The sequence below is a fragment of the Phascolarctos cinereus genome, unplaced genomic scaffold (genome assembly GCF_003287225.1).
Source record: "Phascolarctos cinereus isolate Bilbo 61053 unplaced genomic scaffold, phaCin_HiC Scaffold_3;HRSCAF=262, whole genome shotgun sequence".
Taxonomy (NCBI): Eukaryota; Metazoa; Chordata; class Mammalia; order Diprotodontia; family Phascolarctidae; genus Phascolarctos; species Phascolarctos cinereus.
This window is the reverse complement of record NW_027555736.1, coordinates 75187055-75207672: the sequence shown is the minus strand read 5'-3', so window position 1 is coordinate 75207672 and position 20618 is coordinate 75187055. Positions and strand designations below refer to the sequence as shown.

Sequence of the window (20618 nt, the reverse complement as noted above, 5' to 3'; positions counted from 1 at the left end):
TGTTTTAGGAATATGAGTTTGACAGCTGTGTTTATAAAGAGCAGAGGCATTCAACTCAAATAGAAATGGAACTCTGGCCCTTACTAACTTAGAAGACCACAAATGAACACCTATGTTGTATTCTACTTTTATTTATTTTATTAATCATTTCCCAATTTTTTTAAATCTGGTTCTGGCTGCCCAGAGAGTAGTCAGGGAGCTCAACATCTTTAGTATAGATGATAAACTGGAAAGTGGACAGAGTTCGATTCAGGGACCATTGAAGTCATGTAGGCAAGAGGAGATGAGAGCCTGAACTAAGGATGAGGGAGAGGCAGGAGAAGGCCAAACAAAGCCAAGAGATATTGTGGAGTTAAAATCAAAAGTCTTGGCAAATGATTGGCTGGGATGGGGGAAGTAAGGATGACTTTCAGGTTGTGAACCCGGCTGACTGAAAGATGGTGGTGTCCTCAATAGAAGAAAGGAAGTTAGCAAGTAAGGTGAGTTTAGAAAAAATAAAACAAAATGAATTCTGTTTTGGTCATACTCATTTTAATCTGCCTGTGGGACAGAGAAGTGAAGATGTCCAGCAGTAAACTGGTGATGTGGGACTGAAGCTCAGAAGACATAAGGATGGGATATATAGATCTGAAAAGTCATCTGCAATGGGGGCTGATGAAACCACTGAGAGAGAGAATAGGGAGAGGAGAAAAAGGGTCCAGGACAGAGCTGAAGAAAATACGCCCATGGAGCAGGCGGGATGTGGATGATACAATAAGGAATTCTAAGAAGAAGGAGTCAGAGATGTAGGAGGAAAAGGAAAGCAGGGTCCAAGGACCACCACAAACCAGTAATAGAAACTCCCTATCCCTACCCCCTTCCTTTGGGCTGTCTCTGAGCCCTGAGCTGCATTAGCTTCTTTGCATACAGGGTGTATTTCCCAGTAGAATGGAAGCTCCTTGAGGGTAGGAACATTTTATACTTATTTTAGCATCCCTTGCATCGTTGCTTGCACACAATAGTTGCTTAATTAATGTTTGCTGAAGTGACTTGAACAGAATATCATTATGAACATTCAACCTTCAAATCCTTGCGTTAATATATTGGCTATCACAGTACCTTCTCTCCAGGATCCCAAATTCAATTCAGTTCAACAAACATGTGTTCAATGCTAGGGATGGGGAAACAAAAAGACAAAAATCTTTAGCCACAGAGAGTATGCCTTCTACTGGGGGATGCTGACAGATAGACAGTTTGCACAATTTTGTCAAGGAATGAACTGAGGGCACAAGAGTTAGATTCAGGAAACTCAGATACGAGAGAGGAAGGAACCACCTAGTCCGATCCCCTTTATTTTATGGATGGGGAAACTGAGGCCTCAAGAGATAATTTGATTGTGCTAGTCACTCCAAGGAGTACTCAGAAGAGCTGGGATTTGACTCTAGGCTTTCTAACTTCAAACCCAAACTCTTTACAGAGCCACACCATAAAACTAATACAAAACCTGTTGAGCTTTACATGTTTCTTATCCAGGAAAATATATTATAAAAACCAGTTTAGGGAGCCTTGAATTGTCCCCTTAGAGATCACAGATGCTAAGGCCATCCTGTGGCAAAGCCATAACCAGGGTAGGGTAACAGAAGCTTTATCCGAAGGCACCAAAATTTAGAGGGTGCTGGCAGTACTCGTGCTCCTTCTGCAAGCAGAAATTAGTGAGTTTATTGTCAAAGACAATTAATTAAAATAGACATCCACTAGATGGCTTGAATTCTAACATAACTACCCCTGGACAAGTCACTAAGACAGAAGTTTCAGAACTACTCTTGAACACAAAGTCTTTTGTTAGACATTCCTGCTACTTCTAGCCTCCCCAAAAAATCAAAGAGAAGTTTTCTCTTCAAAGTGATCTTGGAACACATCATAGCCTTGCACATAGCTAAAGTGAATCATCCTACATTTCCACCATTCAGAACCCCAGAATGCTTCATTGCGAGAAATTTAGAAGAATAAACCATATAGAGACAGGAAAGTTGCAATCAGCTAGTCAATCAACAAACATGTATTAGGCACACAGCCAGGGCCTATACTAGGTACAAGAGATACAAATATAAGAGCAAGCACCAGTTTTTGGTTTATGATCCCCTGATTCTAAGAGGATTCATCCTTGGAAAGAGAAAAAAAAATCAACCAGAAGCAAATGCTGGTGATTTTCATGGATATCATTTTTTTTTATTGTTTTGTAACTTTCTCTAAGTCATTCCACATGTTTCAGCCTCAGTTTCCTCACCTGTGAAAGAGCCCTAACATGGCTGCTGTGAGGATCTAATGGGATGAGAAATTTGAAAGTATTTTGCAAACTGTAAAGGGCTATATAAATGTCATCTACTATTTCTCTCCCACATCTGCCCCCTGGAGAATGTCATTCAGTAATGGGAAGGGACCAGAGGCTAGTAACCTCCGTGGGAACTACATGCCAACCTCACCATATCCTAACGAGCCATGAGGTGCCCAAGCAGACGAACCAAGACAATGCTGCTGATTCTCCTGGCCTCCCTCACCAGGCCCCCATTCCAATCTTAGAAGCCAGCTGAGCTTCTCAGTCCTCTTCTTACACCAAGCATCAATATATAATCCACCGAAGGCCTTTCAGATAGCTTCTCCATTCTAGAAGCTACTGTCACCATAACTAAACAAGGACTATTAATTAGCTATGAATACTGTATAAGACTTTCCCAAGGCCACTCCCAGAAGCACATGCATTATTCACTGGGAAAGGGTCAAATGTCAGAAAAATGGCCCAGGGCCAGCTGGGCAGGCTGCCTTGCTGGGCTAAGAAGTGGCTTCACTTCAAAATATGAGGTTGGAGTTTAACACCCTGGGCAAATCCAGGTTAGGTCTCACAAAATTCTCTTAGGATCAGAGGATTCTAGACTGAGTACTAGAAAGGACCCCAGAAGTCATGTAGGCCAAACCCCTCATTCTACAAATAGGGAAACTGAAGCCTAATGAGGTCAAGTAACTGTTTGAGGTCACAATCAACAATCAATCCCTAAACTTTTAAAAAAATGTTTGTTCATTTTAAACTTAAATACAAAATGATGGGGATGGTAAAAAATATTTCCATGTACACAGAAGCACATAGAAATTTTAATATAAAACAATACATTTCCATTTTTTAAAAAAATCTATATAATAAATACTGCACATTGTTTTCAAAACTACCCAGCTTTTCTGTGCTTCCAAGTTTTCTTTTGTTCTCTGCTGTGCACTTTTTTTTTTCTTCCTCCCTCCCCTCCAGGCTACAATTAAACACAAATATACATGCATTACATATATACCTACATACATATGCACATATGCATCCATAAACATATATATAAGACCATACCATATTAAGCACCTACTGTGTTCCAGGCACTGAGTTTCAGCATACACAGGTAGTGACAGAGCAGGGATTAAATCCCAGGTCTTCTGACTTCAGAGGACACTTCTCTACTTGGTTGCTTCCTTCCAATCCATCAACAAAATATAGTATTCACTGGTCTTTTTCTACAGGCATAAGACCGTGCTTGGCACCACAGAGGATGATTAAAGAATAGGATAGGGTTCCTGTCTTCTGTTGGTCCCACGATCCTCGTGTGGTACCTCCCATGTGGCAGACACCACAGGTCTCGCTTGGGATATTTGCACCTAGGACACCTGAAAAGGTGTCTCAGTCCAGTGGAGGGAAGATGGCAGTCATCACTGACTTCCAGTCTATTGACTCAGGTAGAACAGCCAGAGTGAAAGGGGTGGGAGGAGAAGTGAGGTCACTCAGTTCTTCTCTAATACACTCTAGTCCCAGGTTTAGGGTCCCCCAGGGAAGGTAGCCCAGTAGCCTCCTCCAGGGGGAGACAGAGACCCCAGCATAAAACTCCTGCTGAAGAGGTCACACCCAGGGAGAGAAAGTAAACCAGCTGGTTATCTAACTTAACTCATCATGTCTGGATCGCCAGTTGTCAAAGTCACTTGGTTCTTCACACTCAGCATTCAGAATGATGAATACTGGGAGCTGGGGTGCTACCTCCTAAAGGAATCTGAGAGGTGCTTTAAGGCAAGGCGTTGGAAAAGGGCTTTAAAGCCAACCCTTCCCACCACCCCCACATCTGCAAGGTATTATGATGGAGTGTTACAGCTAGAAGGGACCTTAGGGACTCCCCCTCCTTCTCTCCACTCACACTGGGGGGTCTCCCTGCCTCAAATCTCTCCCCAGTGGAATCTTTTCCTTACTCAGCTGTCAAAGTGAGCTTCCTAAAACACAGGTCTGACCAATCAATAAATCAATAAATCAATAAAACCCAGCTCTCTCTCTGACCTCCAGGATCCAATATAAAATCCTTTGTTTGCTTTCAAAGCCCTTCATTCATAGCCCTTCCTTACCTTTTCATTATACTTTACTCCACCTCTACTGTTTTGTATGTCTTTTCATCTATCTTGATATGTGCATTTGTCTCCCCAACCGAATTTAAGTTCCTTAGGGGCAGGGACTGTTTCATTCTTTGTCTTTGTATTCTGAGCACCTAACACAGTACTTGGTATATAGTAAGTGCTTAATAAAGGCTTATTGACTAACTAGCACAATACAGACCTTAATCAATCTTTATTGACTGATTGACTGAGGTGAAATCTGAGCTGAACCTTAAAGGGAGCTAAGGATTCTCTAAGAGTTGGAGACAAGTAAGGAGAGCATTCCAAGCACAGGGAATAGTTTGTTAAAAGGTACAGAATTTCACATCAAAGAACAAGTAAGCCAGTTTGGTTGGGATTAAGAGTACATGAGAGGGAGTAATTGGAAATCAGTCTAGAAAGTCTAGTTGGAGTTCAACTGTGATGAACTTTTGACACCAACCAGAAGGAGCAGGTTGTTTAGCTGTTAAAAAAAAAATTAGCTAGAGATGAATTATGGCTCTTTGGAATGCCAAGTAGATGAGCTTAGATTTCATATGCCAGGCGAACTGGGAGCCGATGTATGTTTTTGAGCACGGATGCAACATCATGAAAACAGATTTAGAGAAAATGTATCTGGTGGTGGGAAAACAGGAAGAAGTAACAGGTAGAAAGACCAGCTGAATAGAATTGCAGCTATACTTATGACAAGGACCTAGACAAGGGTAGTGGCAGTAGGTATAGATAGATAAGGAGGGATGGGTCTTAGGACTCTGCTAAGGAAGAATCTAATGGATTTGATGACATGGTAGATGTGAGGGTGAGTCCCCCTCACTTGACAGATGACAAAATGGAAGCTCAGAGAGGCATCAACTTGCTTTAAGATCACAAAGCTATAAGGGGCCAAGCTGCAACCCCCAAATGGTATCTTGATTTCAAGCCCCATCGTATTAAAGAGGTTAAGTGAATTTCAAGAAAGATACAAACCAATGGTATTAAATAGAACAGAGAAGTTGGCAAAGATGAGGCCAGATAAGGCAATATTGGATCTAGCCATGCAACAAATCTCAACTCTGGCAAAGTGATGGGAATGCTAGTTAATTCCCCCATTAAATCATGAGCAACCTGAAGGCAGAAACTGTCCTTTGCCTTCTTTTTATGACCAGCACGTAGCACAGTGTGCTTGGAACATATTAGGCACTTAATAAATTAGGCACTTACTAAATGAGTCCAAATCAGCAGGAAGAGAGATAACAGGATGGACAGTATGTTCAAAGTGTACCCTGGCTCATTTGCTGAGGATGGCAAATTTACATGGGGGGGGGAGGGAGGGGGACTGTAAAGGTGAGGCTCTATAGAGTCAATCAACCAAGCCACCCCATCCTTAGACATAAATGTGAAACTATTGAGCATCACCCATCAAGGAAGGGAACCCCTTTACCTACTTGATTCCACAGATTTCTAAACTGACTTGGAGGACATGAGCAGTATCTATACCCTTAGTATTGGTCCTGAAAAGGGAGCCTCAGTGATTTCATCAACTCCCACTGGATTCCATTATCATCTTATGCTAATGATTCTCAGATCTACTTATCCAGCCCTAACCTTTCTCCTAACACCAGCCTTACACCTCCAAGAAATCTCTAACCGGATGTCCCATAAACATATTAAACTCAACATGTCCAAAACTGAACTCATTCATTATCTCTCCCCTAAGGTTCTCCCCTCTTTCTAGCTTTCTTCTTTCTTTCTTTCTTTTTTTTTTTTAGTGAGGCAATTGGGGTTAAGTGACTTGCCCAAGGTCACACAGCTAGTACATGTCAAGTGTTTGGTCTGAGGCAGGATTTGAACTCAGGTCCTCCTGACTTCAGGACCAGTGCTCTATCCACTGCGCCACCTAGCTGCCCCTTAGCTTTCTTATTACTGTTGACGGTTCCACCATCTTCCCCAGTCATCCAGGCTTGTATCCTAAGTGTTATCTTTGATTCTTCACTCTCTCTCACCCCCTTAATCCAAGGTATTACCAAGTCCTATCAATTCTACCTTCAAAACATCTCTAATATTAAACACCTCCTTCTCCCCTCTGACATTGCAGGCCATCATCATCTCATGCTTGCACTACTGCAATAGCCTGCTGGCTGGTCTTGCTGCTTCATGTTTCTCCCCATTCCAGCCCATCTTCCATTTAGCTGTCAAACTGATCTTTTTCTGAAGGTCTAACCATGTCACCCCACCCCCATTCAATCAACTCAAGTGGCTGGCTCCTTATGACCTCTGGAATCAAATATGAAATCCTCTGGCATTCAAAGCCTTTCATACCCTGGCCCCCTCCTACCTTTCCAATCTTCTTGTCCCTTACTCTCCTTACATACTCTGTGATTCTTGATATTGACCTCCTTGTCTTTTCTTGAACAAGACAATCTATTTGCCAGCTCCATGAATTCTTACCAGGCTAAGGGTTAGATGTATTCAAAGTGTTTCCTCCCATGCCTTAAGGAGAGATTATTTCCTGTTAGCCATAAAGCCCTAGTACCTAGTGAAATGCTCCCAGTATAGTAGGTTTTATTATTAATAAATAACTGCTGAATTGAATTAAATTGAAGAGTTAGCACAGTGTAGTGGACAGATGGGCAGCCAGGTGGTGCAGTGGGTAGAGCTCTGGGCTTGGAATCAGGAAGACTCATCTTCATGAGTTCAAATATGACACTAGCTGTGTGACCCTGAGCAAGTCACTTAACCTTGTTTGCCTCAGTTCCTCATCTTTAAAATGAGCTGGAGAAGGACATGGGAAACCATTGCAGTATCTTTGCCAAGAAAGCTCCAACTGGGGTCATGAAGAGTCAGACACAATTAAAATGACTGAACAATAATAGGGGGTAGAATTCTGGAGTTGGAGTCAGAAATACCAGGTTCAAATTTTGCCTCAGAAATGAATTAGTTGTGTGAATCTGAGCAAGTCATTTAATTTTTGTGTGCCTGAGTTTCTTCATATGTAAAGTAAAGGTACTGGACTTGATTGGCCTCTAAAGTCTCTTCCAGGTCTAAATCTATCTAAATCTATCATCCTATGAGTTAAACTAAGGGTGCTAAGGGCAGAGACTTGACTTAATCATACTAGATCAATTCTGCCGAAGAAATCTCGTGAAAAATCAAATCCATGAAGCCTATAAGAGGGCCCCAAGAAGCCTCCATAAAAGGAACAAAATAATGTATTGCCCCCCTCACAGCATGCACTAAGGACCAAATGAATCAATGTTTGTCAAGCACAATGTAAATGTCTAACCAATTATGGTTATTATCCCTGTCGTTGCTGCCAGTCAACATAGGCAGAGACAGCCACAAAGGAGACAGATCAGACTTGTTCTCCTTGGCCCCAAAAGGCAAAAATAGGTGGAAATTGCAAAGAAGAAAATTAGGCTTGAGATAAGGGAAAGCATCCTAATGACTGGAGCTATCCAAAGTGGGGTGGCCAGCCTTGGGAGCCAGGAGGGTTCTCATCTCTGGGGTGGGGGGAGCCAAGGCCAGATGACCCCTGGTCAGCTAGGCTATAAAGGGGCTCCTTGTACTGGTGGGAGCTGGACCAAATAGCTCTGAGGAGCCACCCAACCGTGAGGTCCTGGGATTCTGTGTGAATTCAGCTCCACAGGGACAGAGAAAGGTAGTCATTGAAGGGCGATTGGGAAAAGGATCTCTTGGGGCAGGCAGGGCCTCCTGCAGATACTGAAGACAAAACAAGGCCTCAAGTAACTAGACCGTCCCAATTAAAGGAGAAAGCATGTTATCTTTGTGGGCAGACGGGACATATTAAATGGCAGACCTGAGGCCTGCCAGGTCTCGTCAGCTCATCCTGACTAACCACACAGAAGCTCAAACAAGTCACTATGGTAACAGGAAAACATTCTTGTGGGTTTGTGGTTACTAAATGGGGTGGGCATTAGCCACAGACATAAAGAAACTGGAAGGGTGAAAGGTAAGACTCTCCTAGGAATCCTAAACACTGGGGGCTCAGTTTCCCTGACTCACTAAGACCTGCTTGGCCTTATGTCCCAGGCCTGGGGAGCCAACCCTTCTAAGCTCTACAGAGAGCCATAGCTCATTTCTATGGCTCTTCAGGGTTTGCAAACATTGCGAAATGTTTGGTGTCCCAAAAATCTTAGAGCAGTCTGAAGCCATTCAAAGTAATAAGACTTCTAGTGGCACAAAGACTTTTGAGACACCCTGTATTTTCATCACCCTGACCCTCTGAGGTAGGTAGTACAAGTATTACCTTCCTTTACATTCGACAGATAAGGAAACTGAGGCTCTGGTGACTTAATGGACTTGCCCATGGTCACAAAGCCAGTATCTGAAATGAGATCTGATCCTGGGTCTCCTGACTCCCAAGTCCAGAACTCTATCCTCCAGGCTAGAATGCAGGGCGTGACAGAGACCCAGATAAAGTGAGCATCCATAGTGATAGGGACCAAGGAAATTAGAACAGAAACTGGTGTTCCTCTGGTTACCTGAGGTCAGAGTAAAAGAGAACAGGAAAGTACAATGGAAAGAGCAATGGACGTGGAGTCAAGGGATCTTGCTTCAATCCTTGAGCAAAAGCACTCATTTCTCTGGACCTCAGTTTACTCATCTGTAAAATGGAATTGGACTAGATGACCTCTAATGACTATTAGACTACTGTCTAAATCTATACTTCTAAGACCTAGAAGAGGAGTGTCATTGAAGGAGGGAAGGAACAATTATGGTCTTGAGAAGAGATGTCAAACTTCTGGCCCACAGGGACCACAAATAGCCTACAACACTTCCAGGTGCAGCCCAAACTAGATTCAATATAATCGGAAGATATTTAACAAAATAAATAAAAATATAACAAAACACAGATAATGTTAATATGTGGTTTTCAAAGACAATATGTGCCTGCAGGTATTCCTACGTGTGGTTTAGTGGGCTTCCATGTCTATTTAAGTTTGACTGGTCCAGAGACTTCTTCTCCCGAAGAACAAATTCTCTGAAGATCTTCATTTCCTTGGCCAGTCAAGTAGTAACAGAACAAAGTCAAAGGCAGCAGCAATTCCCTCCGGTGGTGAAGGAACATAGGATTATCTATTTACAGGTCCCTCTAGTCCAACTCCCTTATTTTGTAGATGAGAAAACTAAAGTCTATAAAGGTTAAATAACACAGGGTGTAAGTAGATATAAGAGCCAGAATTTGGCAAGGGTTTAGGGGTCAATTGAACCAATCAACCAACCCACTGGAATTGAACTACCTAATAAGCAGATAGCTTTATCATGTGAGAATACACTTAATCAGTCAAAGGATACTGAAATAAGCGGTGCTAATGGGGGGAGGAGACAGAAAGTCTTCTCCTCCTTGTCTCCCCCCACCCCAAGCTATTATTTCTTAGATATTTGGCTAGAGTCAATCTCTTCTGACCTGCCAGTGAAATGCTGAATATGAACTGGTTTACAAAGCCTCATGTGACTTGAATGACTGAATCTCCTCAATCAATTCCAACATAACTCCCTGTGTAGCATCATTTCATTTTATCTAATCACTGGAAGAATTCTACTCATTCCCAACTTGACTAGGTAGGTTGTCTCCTCTGTATCCACTTTACCAGGAATGCTATAGAGGAGACTTTCTATTCTGGCATAGAGTGGGCAAGTTCTGTCTTGGGCACAGCCACAAATTTCCACAAATGTCAATCTTTGTGCCGCAAGGGCCATAAATCATATGAGAGAGAGGGCACAAAGTATGTCCTCATTAGCATTTTTCCCATGGAGGGACACAGAAACCCCAGGACACTAGTGTAAGGCTACCACTGAAAGTCCATCGCTGGGGAAGTGTGTGGAGGGGAACCTGAAGGAGCTCACTCTAATCCACTATCCAGCGGCTTCCTATTTTAATGAATTTGTCTTGCCCACAAGATGCTGAACTTGGTTGTTTCCATGCTGTGGAATTGTTGTCAGCACACTTTACATCCTTCTAAATTCAGCAGCCTGGAGGAAAGCCCTAGCTCTTCACCTTGGCTGTGGCTCTGTACTTCGGTTACTCATAACTGGGGGATCATATGGGGTATATCTGAAGAAATGATTGTGGAGGCACAGAGAACTCACCAACCAACTTGGAGTTTAAAAAAGAAATATACAGAAGATGGAAACAAGACCAAGCAACAGAGTATGGCACATTCCTACAAAAATTTTATCAGGAATGCTGAAGTCCGGGATATGCTAAGGTTTGTGAGACAAACTAACAACCACGAAAAGGATTTTTAAATATTTTTAGTTATAAGGGATGGAGATGAACACTGTACCAGTGATTTCATTCATGCAATACAATTCTCTTGTTTGAGAATCCCCCTCAACTAACGCAGGTTAGAACCTTTTCTGCAACCTAAGAGTCTTGAAGAGTGACAGAGAGCATTGAGAGATGAGATGACTTGCCCAGGGTCACATAGCTAGTGTGTGTCAGAGGCAGGACTTGAACTCAATCAATCAATCAATCAATATTTAAGTGTTGAGGATACAAAAAGAGGCAAAAGACAGTCCCTGCCCTCAAGGAGATGACAATCTAACAAGGAAGACAACATGCAAACAAATATATACAAACACCCTACACACAGGATAGATATGAGATAATTAACAGAGGAAAGTCACTAGAATTAAGGCGGCTTGGGGAGGGCTACCTATAGAAAATGAAATTTTAGTTGAGACTTAAGCTGTCTATCCACTATGCTATGCTTTTTAAAGCCATATACTTTAGATCTAGAAGAATCATAAGGAGCAACGAAGAGCTAAAACTATTGTTTGGGGTAGAGAAAGCAATGATAACTGACTACAGAAAGACAACAGAGCTGCTTCACCTTAGTTTGCTTCTATTTTCCCTTTCAAGGAGAAGGACCTTGCATCGAAAATGTTAGAACATCCTCGACATAAGTAAGATGATAGAAAGAGCCTAAGTGGCTTTTGATGAATTCTAACCACCTGGTCCAGATTAGCTACAACCTCAAGTACTGAAACAACTGGTGGAGGTGATTGAAAACCTGCTGTCAATGACATCTGAATGATCAAGGAGAACCAGAGAGTAGCACAAGACTAGGGATGGGCAAGTACACCTACTTTAAGAGAGAGAGACAGACAGACAAAGAGATAGAGCGAGAGAGATGGGAACAGAATTTACAAACTACGGGGGCAATGAGCTTAACTGTCATTCATGGGAAAAACCTAGAAGATATTAAAGAGATAATTGGCAAGGAAGCTGTGATGACAAAATCTAGCATGGCTTCCCCAAGAATGGGTCATGGCAGCCTAACTTCATTTCCCTTTTGACAGGATTACTAAATCATTAGATGAGGAGAATACTGTGGATACAATCTATCTAGATTTCGGCAAAGCTTTTGATAAAGTATCTCATACTATTCTTATGGAGCAGATGGAGAGATCTAGATTAGGCGATAATATAATTAGATAGGTGACAGAAAGTCTTCAGTGGGAAACCCCAGGGATCCATGCTTGATTCTGGGCTGCTTCACATTTTTAGCGATGACTTTAGGGCAGGGATGGCATATTCATCACATCTGCAGATAACTCAAAGCTGGGAAGATTGGTTACCAATAGGGTCAGGACACAAAAAGAACCTAACAGGTTAGGTAGAGCATTAGAGCACTTAACATTATCTAGAACCTAATGAGATGAAATTCAACAGAAATCAATGGAAAGTCTTGTGCTTGGGTACAAAAAACCCCCCAACTTCACACGTATAAGATCAGGGAGACATGGAGAGAAAACAGTTGTTCTGAAAAATATGTAGGGGAGAAGGTGGTTAGGGGACTGCTGGCTAGCTCATCACGAGACAATAGTGTGATGTGGTAGCCAGAAAGGCTGATGTGATCTTGGGCTGCATTGAGAGATGTAGCCATCATTCCATCATAATCTCCCTCGTTCAGAACTCGTCTGGAGGACTGGATTCAATCTGGGGCATCACAGTTTAAGAAGGAAATTGACAAGCTAGAGAGTTTCCAGAAGAGTTTGCAGTCAGGATGAAGAATAGGCCTTGAGTGCATTGGCACATGAGGTTAGTTGAAGGAGCTCTGTGTGTTTAATCTGGAGAAGAAAAAACTCAGGGGGCACATGATAATGGCCTTCAAATATCTGAAGAGATGTCACACAGAGGAGGGATTTGACTTTTTCTGTTCGGCCCCAACAGGCAGATTTTAGGAACAGTGAACAGAAGTTGCAAAGGGGCTGATTCAGGCTTAATGTCAGGGCAAACTGCCTAATAAGCTGAACCATATAAAAGCGCAATGGACTGCCTGGAGGCATGCTTGGTCCCCCCTCCTCGGCAATGCTTCGTGCAAGTGGCAGGCAACCTTGTCCTAATTGTTATAACAGGGATTTCTTTATGGAGTGGTTTGGGCTAGAAGGCCCCTGGGCTCTCTTCCAACCTTCAAATAATGTGATTCATGGAGGGGGTGGCACTTGAGCTGGGCCTTCATAGAAAGAAAAAGGTTTTCAAAAGGTTGAGAAAGAAGCATATTTCGGGTATGGAGAATAACTGGCAGAAATGAGAAAAGGTGGAAGAGGACTGGACAAGACTGGAAAACGGGAAGTCCAGTTTGGCTAGAATGAAGACTGGAAAGGGAGGATGACATCACACCACAAAGAGTCTTAAATGCCAGGCAAAGTCGTATAAACTTTATTCTATAGGCAAGTAAGGGGGTTTTGACCATACCTACACATTAGAAAAGTTAGTCTTTCAGCTGTATAAACGACAGATTGGAAATAAAAGAGACTGGAGTCAATGAGACTTCTCTGCTGGAAGGCTATTACAATCGTCTTGTGAAAGGTCATGAATCCATAGATTTCGATATGAAAGGGACTATAGAGACCACCTAATCCAATCACCTCATTCATTTTACAGAAGAAACTAAGACTCAGGCTGGTGACATGACTTTCCTGACCATGCAGTCCAATCCAATTCAACCATCACTTATTAACAGCCTGTTATGAGCAAGGTACTAAGGGATACAAAAACAAAAAAGGAAAATCCTGGCTGCCTTCAAGAAGCTTAAAAGCATTCTACTGGGGGTAGGAGTAGAATGGGGAAGGGGATAACAAACACAAGATAAGCAAATACAAAACAGGCACCAGAAATACACAGTAATGGCAGAGGGGAAGGGGAGACTAAGAACTGAGGAAATCAGGAAAGTTATCTTAAAGGAGGCGGCTCATCGTTGTTTAGTCCCCTTCAGTCATGTCTGCCTCTTCCTGACCCCATCTGAGGTTTTCTTGGCAAAGATCCCGGAGTGGTGTGCCATTTCCTTCTCCAGCTCATTTTACAACGTGGCAACTGAAGCAAATGGGGTTGACTTGCCTGGTGTCACACAGCTAGCTGGATCTGAAGTCAGGAAGAAGAGTCTTAGTCTGTTCACTCATCCACCTAGCTGCCCCTTAAAGGGGTGATAACTGAAGAGACCCAGAGAGGCCAAGATGAAGAGAAGGAACATTCTAGACAAGACAGGTGGCCTATGCAAAGGCTGGGCATAGGGACAGGAGACGGAACATCACATAGAGAGAATACAAGTAGTCTGATTTGTTTGGAACATGAAACATGTCAGAAAGAATAACTTCTGATGTTATTTCCTAGATTCTCGACAGTATTTTCTATTCTGGTATGAAGTCATGACTGGTAATATACACTGCAGTCTAGTGACGGTACCCATGTCACATCTCTCCATTGGCCTTTGGGTCTTCTGCAATTTTAACCCTTTGGGGTGCTTAACCTGAGGTCCATGAACCCCCACCACCCCCACCACTAAGGGGTCTGTGGGTAGATTTCATGGGGTCTGTGAACTTGAATATGGGAAAAAAGTATACCTTTATTACAATATGATGGGCTTCCTTTGCAATCCTACGTATTTTATGCATTTAAAAACATTATTCTGAGACGTCCACCATACATTTCACTAGACTACCAAAGGGAGGTTAAGAACTGCTGCAGTGGAGGTGGTGTGATTCACAGCCAGACAGCATCACCAGAAGAACGGGGGTGGTAAAAAGTCTTCCCCCAAAGTGGGCCTGAGTCTGACTGTGTGGAGGCCCAGAAAAGCAAAGCAAACAATGAATTATTCTTACCCATGCCAGTCCTGTGCAGAGACAACTAGGGTGGCTGCAGCAGACCACGCCAGGCATGAGCATGGCCCATGACCCCACTTTGATGTTTAAACAGATTGCTGCTGTTCAGTTGTGTCTTACTCTATATGACCCCATTCACCAAGTCCATGGAGTTTTCTTGGCAAAGATACTACAGCAGTTTCCCATTTCCTGCTCCAGTGTGTGTCCCCATTTTACAGATGAGGAACTGAGACAAATAGGGGTTAAGTGACTTGCCCAGGATCACACAGCTAATAAGTATCTGAGGTTAGATTTGAACTCAGGTCTTCCTGTTTCCAGGCCTGGTGCCCTATCCACTGCACCACCTAGCTGTGACCTGCTAGATTACAGGGCATTATTTCTGTAGGGTTTTTTTCCCACAAAATCACAGGATTTCAGAGTTGAAGGGGATCTCAGTGGCCAACAAGTACAACCCATACCCCCCCCAATAACTAGCATTCATATGGCATTTTAAGGTTTGCAAAGTACTTTATAAATATTATCTAATTTGATCCTCATAACAACCCTCCGAGGTGGGTGCTATTATTATTATTCCCCATTTTACAAATGAGGAAATTGAGGCTGGCAGAGGTAAAGAGACTGCCCAGGGGTACACAGCTCTAGGGCAGGATTTGAACTCAGGTCTTCCAAAGTTTAGCACTCCATCCACTGTATCACCTAGCTGCCTCAAAGGAATTCCTATTACAAACCTGAGAAGTGGTCATCTATTAGTTTGAAAGCCTCCAGCGATGGGCAACCCACTCTCTCCTATGGCACTCCCTTCTACTTTTGGACACCTCAGATTATTAAAATGCTTTTCCCCCTGGTATCAAGCCCAAATTGACTTTTGTTTCTTCATTTTTTGTAACCATGGCTCCTGGTTCTTCTCCCCGGAACCAAACAGAGCAACTCTAGCCTGTCCTCCACATAACCATCCTTCCACTACATCAACATCTCTATCATGATTCCCCTGAGTCTCCTCTAAACTAAACATCCCTCAGCTCCTTCGGCCAATCCTTATATGACATGAACTCAAGGCCATTTTGTTTTTTATGTCTATATAAATGGGCAACCGTGACATTTTTCTAATTTTTGATTTGTTTTATTAATAACTTCAGTTTTTACGTTACGGTAATTTCTAGATAGACTCATCCACCTTGTGAGCCTCCTCTTGTAACAAAGAAAAACAGTGAAGCAAAATCAACCCAGCGGCCATATTTTAGAGCGTATGCCACATTCTGCACCCATAGTCCCCTAACTCGCTAAGAAAGAGGAAGGTAGATTCCTTAAAGCCATTTCCTTAGTCACCAAAGCATTTAGTCAAGTAGACACATTCATGGGAACCATAATTCCCGTAATATGCTTGTTACACCTGACACTTATACAATGCTCTCAACTTTTTAGTCATTTAACAAGTTTTTGCTGAGAGCCTACTATGGGAGATAAAGAAGGAAGTAATGTGGTACCCCTGGAGTTACAATCACCCATTTGTAAATATTCCATTTATGCCAAACTTCACCTTCCCCTCCCATTCAGGATGCTCCACACTCCCCCCACCTGCAACCCCCCCCCAACCAGAAAGCTGGGTGTTCTGGGATGATGGTGCCACCTCGTGGTCAGCATTGGGAGTAGACTGCCTACATAACATTTCCCCACCACCTTTCTACCCATTAAAAAGTACCATTCATTGGAGAATGGATGAACAAATTGTGGTATATGATGGTGATGGAATACTACTGTGCCGTAAGAAATGATGAGCAGGATATTCTCAGGAAAACCTGTGAAGACTTGCATGAGCTCATGCAAAGCGAAATGTACTGTGTACAAAGTAACAGCAATATTGTAAGATGATCAGCTGTGAATGACTTAGCTATTCTCAGCAACAAAATGATCTAAGACAACTGAAGGACTTATGATGAAATATGTTGCCCATCTCCGAAGAACTGAGGTGTATGAATACAGATTGAAACAAACTTTTTTTAACTTTATTTTTCTTGAGTGTTTTATTTTTTTGGTCTATGTTTTCTTTTTCCTTTTTTTTTTCCTTTTTTTTTTTTTGGTGAGGCAATTGGGGTTAAGTGACTTGCCTAGGGTCGCACAGCTAGTGTCAAGTGTCTGAGACCAGATTTGAACACAGGTCCTCCTGATTTCAAGGCCAGTGCTATAACCACTATGGCACCTAACTGCCTCTCTATGTTTTCTTTTACAATATGACTAATATGGAAATGTTTCACATGACTACAAATGTATAACCTATATTGAATTGCTTGCCTTTTCAATTGGGGGGGGAAGGAGGAAGGGAGAGATTTTGGAACTCCTAAGTTTTAAAAATTAATGTTTAAAATTGTTATTACATAGGAATGTATACGTATAGCCTATATCAGCTTGCATGCTGTCTTGGGGTGAGGGAGGAAGGGGGAGAACAATTTAAAACTCAAAAGCTTGTGGAAGTGATTGTTGATCAATCAAAATAAATTAATTTTTAAAAATCATTACATGTAACTGGGGAAAAATAAAATACTAAATAATTTTTTTAAAACTACCATTCACATTTCTACAACAAATAAGGCTGACAATACACATTCCTCACAACGTTATCATGAAGTAAATGGTGTAATTACAATTATTCCCATTTTACATCCTAGAGGAATAAAATGGTTTGCCCATAGGCACACAGCTAAGGAGTATCAACGCCAGGACTGGAACCCAGATCTTGCAAGTCTGATGAAGTGTTCTATCCTCAATGCAATAGTCCTCTCTTGCCCCACCCTTGTCCCTCTTTTCCTTCTACCACTGACAGCTATGTCAACTTGACTTCTGATATACCCATATCCTCTTTAATTCCCTTCTCCCATGCCCTTCTCTCTTCCACCTTTGCCCAGGTATTCCAGGAATGTTTTTATCTCTATTTACTCCATGCTGCATATCAACCCCCCCCCAAAAAAAAACAACAAGAATCTTCATCATTTTTCAGCAGGCCAGGAAACATTAAGTACTTACTATATGGCTGGCCCTGTGCTAAGAGCTGGGGATGAAAAAAGATAAGACAGACCCTGCTCTCAAGGAGCTCACATTCTAATGGAAAAGACAACATGTAGATAACTATATACAAAACAAGCTACGTACAGTATGAATTAGAATAAAAAAGAGAAGAAGCTGGACTTAAGGGGGATTGGAAAAGGCTTCCTGTGGAAGGTGGGATTTCAGCTGGAACTTGAAGGAAGCCAGGGATGTCAGGAGGCAGAGAATCCTAGGCCTGGGAAATGGCAAGTGAAAATGTCTAGAGTCTGGAAATGCAGCATTTTGTTCAAGGAACAACAAGGCAGCCAGTGTCACTGGATCTCAGGATACACAGGTGGTGTAAGGTATAGGTAGACTGGAAAGGTATGTGTGGGGGAAAGAGGGAAAGTCACGAAGGGCTGTGAATGCCTGAGGATTTTATATTTGATCCTGGAGGTGACAGAGAGCCACTGGAGTTTAATTGGGGTGTGGTGCCTGGGTTTAAGGAAAATTATTTTCACAGCCTAGTGGAGGATAGACAGGAGCGGGAACAGACTTGTGGCAGGGAGATCAACCAGCAGGCTATTACAATAATCCAGGCATGAGGTAATGAGGGCTTACATCAGTGAAAATATTGATTGGATATTAAGGGACTGGGGAGGGTGGTGAGAAAGTGAGGATTCAAAGATGACCATAGGTTGTGAGGCTGGGTGCCTGCTAGCATGGTGATACCTTCAAAAGTAAAAGAAAAGTTAGTAAGAGTTTGTGGGGGGAAGGGGGCGGAGATAATGAGTCCACTTTTCAACACGTTGAGTTAAAGATGTCTACGGAACATCCAGTTGCAGATGTCTAATAGGCCATCGGAGATGTGAGATGAGGTCAGAAAAGAGGTTAGGGCTGAATAAGTACTTGTGGGAATCATCAGCATAGCGATGATAATTGAAGCCATGGGGCCTGATGAGATCACCAAGTGAAACAGTATAGAGAGAGAAAAGGAGAGAAAAGGGCCCAGGACAGACTCCTTTGGGACACCTACAGGCATGACCTGGATGAAGGTCCAGCAAAAAGACTGAGATGGAGTGGTGAGATAGGTAGAAGGCGAACCAAGAGAATGGTGCCATGAAAAGCTGGAGAGAAAAGGGTATCAAGGAGAAGAAGGTGATCAACAGTGGCAAAGGCTTCGGAGAGGTCAAGAACAATGAAGTCTGAGTGACAGCTAGGAGTTTTGGCAGTTAAGAGATCATTAGTAACTTTGGAGAAAGCATTTTCAAATGAATGACAAGGTCAGAAACTAGACTGTAGAAAGTTACGAAGAGAATGAGAGGAAAGGAAGTGGACAGCCTTCTCAAGTAATTCGTCCAACAAAGTGAGGAGAAATATGGGATGACAGCTAGAGGGGATGGATGGATCAAGCAACGGGGGCTGGGGGAGACATGGGTATGTTTGTAGGCAGTAGGGAAACAGCCAGCGCACAGAGAGAGAGAGTAAAGTTACGTGAGAGTGGGGGACATCAGAGGAGACAATCTGCTAAAGATGGATTGGAAAAGGATCACTTGTGCATACAGAGGGGTTTGCACTGATGAGAAGAAAGGCCACCTTATTATGTGAGACAGGAGCAAGGGGAGAGAAGGAATCCACTCAATATGAGATAAAGAGAAAGGGGGAAGAAGAAGCTCTCGGCAAATGGCCTCAATTTTTTTTTTTCAGTAAAATAGGAAGCAAGATTTTCAGCTGAGAGGGTAGGGGGTGGGGGACCCTTGGGAGATTTCAGAAGAAATGTAGAAGTTTAGAAGAATCATTGTAGTGAGTTAATTAGGAAGGTATAAAAGAATTTCCTTGCAGTGGTGAGTGCCCAGTTGAAGTTACATAACATAAATTTGCAGTGGACTTAGCACAGGTCTGTGATTTTTCCCCACCTTCATTCAGCAGCATTTGTACAGAAGCAAAGGCAGCAGATGATAGCTGTGATCCAAGGCTAAGGCAATATCAGTAATATAATATGGAGGCAAGGTCACTCAAGAAAAGATACCAACATAAAGACAAACTGATTCACCAAGAGGGGGACATAGGGAAGGGACGGGAGTGTTGCTAGTGCAGAGGTGATGGCCTGGGAAAGAACTGAAGAGGTTGAAGGATTGAAGGTCACAGTGTGGATGAAATAGGATGTGGAGTTATGAGCCAGAGGGAGAAGTGGAATGACAATAGATTGTGTTAAGACAAGGGAATTTCAGAGATAATAAACTTGGAAGTGGTTCATTTGTGGGTGATGGCAAAGTCAAAAGTATGACCATCTCTGTGCTGAGGTGGGGTGGAGGAGGTCATGGGAAATTAGTATATTGAAGCACTGAGAAGTTTGGGTGTTTACAGGAGTATCAATCATGTAAGAAGTCTCCTAGTATGAGGGCAGGAGCTGAGAAAGACTGTGAGCCAGGCACTGAATTCACTGAGGAAAGACGTGGAGTGTCCTGGAGGTCAGTAAACAATAGCCACCAGAATTCTTTAGTGGTAAATATGGATTGAGTGAACCTCAAAGGAGAGGTTCCTGAGGGATGGTAGAAGAAGAATCTGGATGTGGCAAAAAGGGAACGAGGAGTATCCCACTCCACTCCCACCTCAACCAGTTGTATTAGGGTGACACTTATATCAAGAAAGGGGGAAATCATAAGTTGGAAAGTGAAGTTAGACTGAATAAAGAGCCAGGACCTCTCCATCTCTTGAAGGTGCCCAGAAGTCCCATTCAGTATTTCTGCTTCATCTTTATCCTCCTTTAATTAAACCCACTTTCCCCAAAGCCCTAGCATTCAAGATATTTTTTTCTAAACATACATTTCTTTGATTTCCATGCTTTTTTTGTTTTATTCAATTACTAGTAGTGGAACTTGTTGGCATTTGTTCTTAAAAGGAAAAAATTTCAAAAGCACACTATTTAAATAGTCACTCGTGGTCCAGTCTGGGAACCATGTACCACGTGGAACCTTGTTTTCAAGAGAGAATTCCAAATAATAAACATAAAAAGATGCTTTAGAAACACAATCTGTTTGCAAGTTGGAAACTAGGTGCTACCTATG

The 20618-nt window shown here is 42.5% G+C and overlaps 1 protein-coding gene across 1 annotated transcript in view; it reads right to left on the bottom strand.

Annotated features, from left to right (window-relative positions):
- Positions 1–20618, bottom strand: part of TLL2 (tolloid like 2) — a 163757-nt gene that overhangs the window by 126919 nt on the left and 16220 nt on the right.